The sequence below is a fragment of the Neofelis nebulosa genome, chromosome 15 (assembly GCF_028018385.1).
Source record: "Neofelis nebulosa isolate mNeoNeb1 chromosome 15, mNeoNeb1.pri, whole genome shotgun sequence".
Classification (NCBI taxonomy): domain Eukaryota; kingdom Metazoa; phylum Chordata; class Mammalia; order Carnivora; family Felidae; genus Neofelis; species Neofelis nebulosa.
The window spans coordinates 2,586,155-2,592,467 of record NC_080796.1 but is presented as its reverse complement, the minus strand read 5'-3'; positions in this window follow the sequence as shown (position 1 = coordinate 2,592,467).

The following is a 6,313-nucleotide window of genomic DNA, read 5'->3' as shown; positions in this document are numbered from 1 at the left end:
GGGAGGCTGGGCGGACGAGGAGGCCGGAAGGTGATGGAAACAGCAGCGCCTCAGAGCCCCAAGTCCTCGGCCTCTCTGCGTCATGTGCCTGGGTCAGTACTGGTCAGCCTCAGTGTTTTGTCTGTAAAACGGGGTGGAAACAGGGTCTGCTTTGAAGGGCGGTTGTGAGAAGCAAGATAGAAAGTGTTTGCACAGCGCTGGCGCTCAGATGCTGTGTTTATCTGGGGAGGCCCGGCGGGGGGAGGTCTGCTGGGGGCTTCAGGGTCAAGGGTGGCCGCCAAGCCTCCCCGCTCAGCTCCGGGCACTAGCTGCGTACGGGAGACCTCGGGGTGGCACGCGGAACCCCCCCCCCCCAGCTTGACAGCCATGTTGTGTCAGGGGCGGGAGAGTAGCTTTCGACCCCCAAGTCACAGATTAGGTAGGGAACGTGGAGATCGGGGCGGGGAGGGGAAATAATCCGTTTCACACCCCCAGTGATAATTCCGGCGAACCTTCCCCTGTATGTCCTGGGACGTCTTCCCGAGGTATAATCTTTGTTTTCGCATAATGATCTTGCGTTCTCTACGCACGATTTTTATATGTGGCCGCTCTTACCTGTACCCCAGGTGCGATATTCCGTTCGTACATCTTGCCATCATTTTCACCCGTTCTTTCCCCTTTACCCAGTTTGGGACTCTCCGTTTTTCCAAAACCCATGTTTCCATAAAGAATGAATGCCCAAATGCTTTCAAAATTGTTTTTATCAACAAACCCTATTTCTTTATATTTTACTTTTGTTTTTGAGAGCAGGCCTGCGCATGCGGGAGCACCAGTGGGGGAGGGGCAGAGAGAGAGGGAGACACGGAATCCGAGGCAGGCCCCAGGCTCTGAGCTGTCGGCACAGCGCCCTCCGCGGGGCTCGAACGCACGAACCACCGGGAGATCATGACCTGAGCCGCAGTCGGAAGTTTCACCCACTGAGCACCACCCCCCCAGGTGCCCCGCCCCCCAATATGTTTTATAACACAAAAAGGAAGCGGTTGTCAAATATGCAAATTCCTCCAGCAGAAAACAAGAGTGAGTAGGAAGGAAGCATTTATGGAGAAGCAGAGGTTTGGGGGGGACTGTAAATGATGGGTTCACGGCTGCGGCGCGGAGGCAGAGGGGAACTGGGAGAATCCAAGAGCCAGGAAGGACTGAGTCTGGTCCAGTCCAGGCCGGCCGCCTCTAACCGTAAGCTGTCCCTTATTCTGTGTGGGGGACGGTGGGTCTGAGGGTCTGAGGGACCCTCCCCGCCGCCAGCCCCTCCTCGCTTGCCGATCCCGTTTGTAGGCGCCCAGCTCCCCCTGCTGGCAACAAGGGCCTGCCTTCCTCGCAGAGCTGGGCGGCGAATGGAGACCCCTTGCTGCATGTAGGACAGACAGCCTCTCACACGGGCGCTTGGGCTGCTCTCGGATTTGCTTTCGGTAAACCATTCAGTTCCGGTCATTTTCCTTAACAGCCGTCCAAGGCATCCCATGTCGGCAGGCGCAGGTTTCAAACACACCCCGTGGATGGGCCGTGTGACCCACTGATGAACGGGGAGAATATTTGGAATTCTATTATCGCCTTATAGGATACATCACATTAGTCCAACAGTACGTTCCCTCGTTCAATAACTATTACCCGGCATGAACGAAGCAGGCAAAAATCTCTGCCATGAATGGAGCTTATTCTCCGTGGGGGGAGAGGGATATTTGATAAGTAAAATAACTAGTAGGGAGCATTGGCAGATGGGAAAGGGCAGCGGCTAGTCCGGACCGAGTGAAACACACCAGATTTCAAAGACTTATTACCAAAACAAAACAAACAAACAAAAAAAGCGAACTATCTTATTATTGTCTTATATTGATTACATGTTGAAATGATATTTTGAATGTATTGGGTTCAATAAAATGTTCGTTTTCCTTTTTTAATTTTTTTTAATGTTTGTTTATTTTTGAGAGAGAGAGAGAGAGCATGAGCAGGGGAGGGGCAGACAGAGAGGGAGACCCAGAATCCCAAGCAGGCTCCAGGCTCCGAGCGTCAGCCCAGAGCCCTATGTGGGGCTCGAACCCACAGACCACAAGATCACGACCTGAGCCGCAGTCGGATGCTTAATTAACCAGCGCCCCTATACTCTTTAATGTGACTGTGGGAAAATTTCAGATTACGTGTGCGGCTCACGCAGCTTTTCTATCGGACGACGGTGGTCCCCAGAATACTCCGGCACCTTCTGTTTATTGAGCACCCACAAGCTGTCAAGCATTTACCTACAATCTTATTTAAGCCTCGGGAGCCGAGAACGGATAGGATCCCCATTTCGTGGCAGGTTTAGGGACCGGATGCTCGGAAAGTTTACGTAGCTCGTTTGAGAAAACGCTACTACAAGGTGGGAAAGGCAGGATTTGGTCCACCAGGGCCACACTTTGGGCCGACGCTTTCTGGCCAGTCAGCACGGCGGCAGCACTGAGGCAGCCCCAGCCGGCAAGATGCCCCTTCTGACAGGTCACTTTAGCTGGAGGCTCCTTCGTCGGTTTGGCCGAACCTTCCTGGGAAATGCGCTGCAGTCTGGGACTCCTCCTACACTGGCCTCCCTTCTTCCCTCGCCTTCCATGGGAGTCCTGCGTCTGGACCCTTCCTGCCCACTTCCGCACAGGCCCCCAGAGGATCTCCTGGACGTCTATCTCCTCCTAAAAGACCTCCATTCATGGACAGGTGGACATGTTAAACAAAAAAAAAAGAGTATTTGCAAAGAGATCAACTTGAGGGATGAGAGGAAACGTGTCCCCATGAAAGAAACAAGATCTGGTTAAGCGTCTGACCAACTTCGGCTCAGGGCATGATCTCGCCGTTCGTGTGTTCTTGCCCCGCGTCGGGCTCTGTGCTGACAGCCTGGAGCCTGCTTCGGATTCTGGGTCTCCCTCTCTCTGCCCCTTCCCCACTCACATTCTGTCTCTCTCTCTCTCAAAAATAAATAAAAACATTTAAAATTTTAAATAAACATTTAAAAATTGAAAGAAAGAAAGAAAGAAAGAAAGAAGAAAGAAATAAAAAAAGAGATTCGCCAAGCCCAGCGTGTACGTGCACATTTATAAGACCAAAGCCAGCGTGACCAGGTCCGATCTGGAGGGAGAAAGATTTTCTACGGGAAAAATCTAACTGTTGAATCGACAAGGACATGAAGAGTGGTAAACGGCAGACTGGATGCGACAGAAAACTCAGGTTCCGTGGGAACAGAGCAGAGAAAAAAGCAACAATTGAGTAGTAGGAAAAAAATGGTCTAAAATAAGGCCAGTCTTGAAACCTCAAAAGGGTCACCCGATACTAAGAACTATTAAGGAAGAGACCACGCCTAGAAATAACCTGGCGACTTTTTAATGTTTTTTTCATTTTTGAGAGACAGAGCGCAAGTAGGGGAGGGGCAGAGAGAGAGGAAGACACAGAATCCGAAGCAGGCTCCAGGCTCCGAGCTGTCGGCACAGAGCCCGACGCGGGGCTCGAACCCACGAACCGCGAAATGGTGACCTGAGCCGAAGTTGGCCTGACGCTTAACCGACCGAGCCACCCAGGCGCCCCACCTGGTGACCTTTTTTGATTGAAGGAGAAAGAAAATATAGAAGTGTCTAAGGAGAAAAACTCACACCGTATGTAATGAAACAGAAATGACACTCAGAAACAGGCATAAAGCTTCTTCCTCTTCCCTGACACCGAAAAACAATAGCAAACATCTGGGCGTTTGAAAGCCAAGGTTTGGATGCCCCAGTCAAGGCCTTGCCTGTGCGAACCAACAGAATGCCGGCCATGTGAGGGTTCAGAAAATGCACCACTCACATACTGTTGATATTAAAAAAGAAAAATAAATTAGGAATACCAGAGGACCAAAGACAAAAATAAAGAATTAAAGACCTGGCCAGACTTCAGGCAGCCAAACGATGAACACTCATTTGGGCCCAAATAAAAACCCGAGCCATTACAAAAAAGGGAAGGGAGGGGAGTTCAGATATAGTAAAAATAATAATAAATTAATTAATTAATTAATTAATTAAAAGCAATTAACGGAAACCAGGAAAAACATAGTAAAACCTCTGGAAGGTTGTTTTCTATCACCATGAAACGAATACTCAAGACATGCTTGGAAATACCAAAAAACGCACTTCCTTTTGAAACTTCAGTCGATTCCCTCTGTAGACACCTGAGCTCAATCCCAAGATTTGTTTCGGCCTCGGAAACGTCGGGCCAGATGCTGGACGTACGTCTGCACCTCACTCCCCCTTGCAGACTCTCACCTGCCCCAGGGGGAATCTACAGATCACAGGGGATCGCAGAAATGGGTTTTTCTTTCTCTGAAACTTGAAGCCCCGTGATCCCTCTGAAGTCATCTGATTCGGGGCCATCTGCTGTCCCGTTTTGCCCAACCATGTCGCGGAATGCCAACCAAGAATTCCTGCCCCCTCTGTGCAGGGCATCGTGGCAGTGACTTTCGTTCAGGAAAATCGTCTGCAAAATCAGATCACGTAGGGCGCATGGGCGGCTCGGGTCATGATCCTGGTTCGTGATTTCGAGCCCGGGGTCGGGCTCCGAGCCTGCTAGGGATCCTCTGTCCCCCTCCCGCTGCCCCTCCCCCGCTCTGTCCCCTACTCTCTGTCTCTCTCTCAAAATAAATTTAAAAAAAGAAAGAAAGTTGGGGCGCCTGGGTGGCTTGGTCGGTTAAGCATCCGACTTCAGCTCAGGTCACGATCTCACAGTCCGCGAGTTCGAGCCCTGCGTCGGGCTCTGGGCTGATGGCTCAGAGCCTGGAGCCTGCTTCTGATTCTGTGTCTCCCTCTCTCTCTGCCCCTCCCCCATTCATGCTCTGTCTCTCTGTCTCAAAAATAAATAAACGTTAAAAAAAAATTTAAAAAAAAAAAGAAAGAAAGAAAAATCAGATAACACCAACAGCTTAGAGAGTGTCTTCTAAGTGCTGTGCAGGGTTTAGCGCTGGACATTTATACCTTGTGTACCCTCTACCACAACCCTACCCCTACTCCTTTTACAGGGGGCTGGCCTGATTCCAAGAGAGGCCAGTTCACGTGTCCAAAGCCACACGGCGAGTGAAGCCGCGCGAGAGCCAGGACCACAGGGTCTCCAGAATCCACACTCTCAACCGCGACACTAAGAGGCGTCGCTCTCCCCGGGACGAGAGCGCGTCCGCGCGAAACCAGGCACACCGTCTCATCCCACTGAGTTAAGACTCAGAACGGGTGTGTCCGAACGGTTCCGCCAAGTTCAAATGACCCCTTCGGATCTCAAAATCTACGCATCTCTTGGGAGTTTGCAGACCGATGCAGGCGCACACGCATCCGTAGTGCGATAGCAGAGGGTCGGCTTCTGGTACGCCGACCGGCCCTCCCGTGACTATGAACTATAGACCCTGGACGGGATATAAAAACCCAGCTGAATACACTGCCGAAAACCAGGAGCAGGCAGAGACCAGAGGGGCGCTGACACTTAGAAGAGGCAAGGGCTCTAGGGAAGTCTCCTACTCTTACAGCTTTGGCCCCACCCCTGGGCACCGTCCCCGGGGACTCGCACACCGAGGAAATCTGGGAGGCACAGGATAGAACCGATTCTCCGCATCATTTACCGCATCCAAGACTGAATCTGAAGCCGTCTCATGGGTGAGGAATTGGGAGAATGAGACCCCTTCTCAAGAGAGGCCACCAAGACTGACGCCGAGATAATCCAGTGTCAGGCTGAGCAAACAAGGGAGTCCGCGATCGTTAGGGGAGGACTCAGCTGTCCTAACCGTGCTTAGGGATGTGCCGGAAATCATGCGGGTAATGTGAAGGCAGGAGGTGCCAGCAGAGAGACAGAAACTTAAAAAAAAAAAAAATCCATAAAATGGAAATTGTAGAACTGAAAAATATAAAATCACAAAATCCAGTCAGTTCCTTATACGGGCTTAGCAGAACGGAAAGGAGATCATCAGAGAACCTTCTACACAGCAGAAGTTGATAGGCACGTGTGCGTGGGAACGGGGTACAGAACACTCAGGCACGGAAGGGACCACACAGAGGCCTGCTGGCGCCCTTGTAGGCAAGGTCTCTGAAGGAGAGAAGAGAAAACATAGGACAGAAAAACAATCTGAAAAAACAATGGCCACAATTTTCCCAAATCTGATTAATGGTATTAAGTTTACAGATCCAAAGGGGCGCCTGGGTGGCTCAGTCAGTTAAGCGTCCGGCTCAGGTCATGATCTCACGGTCCGTGAGTTCGAGCCCCGCGTCGGGCTCTGTGCCGACAGCTCAGAGCCCGGAATCTGCTTTGGATTCAG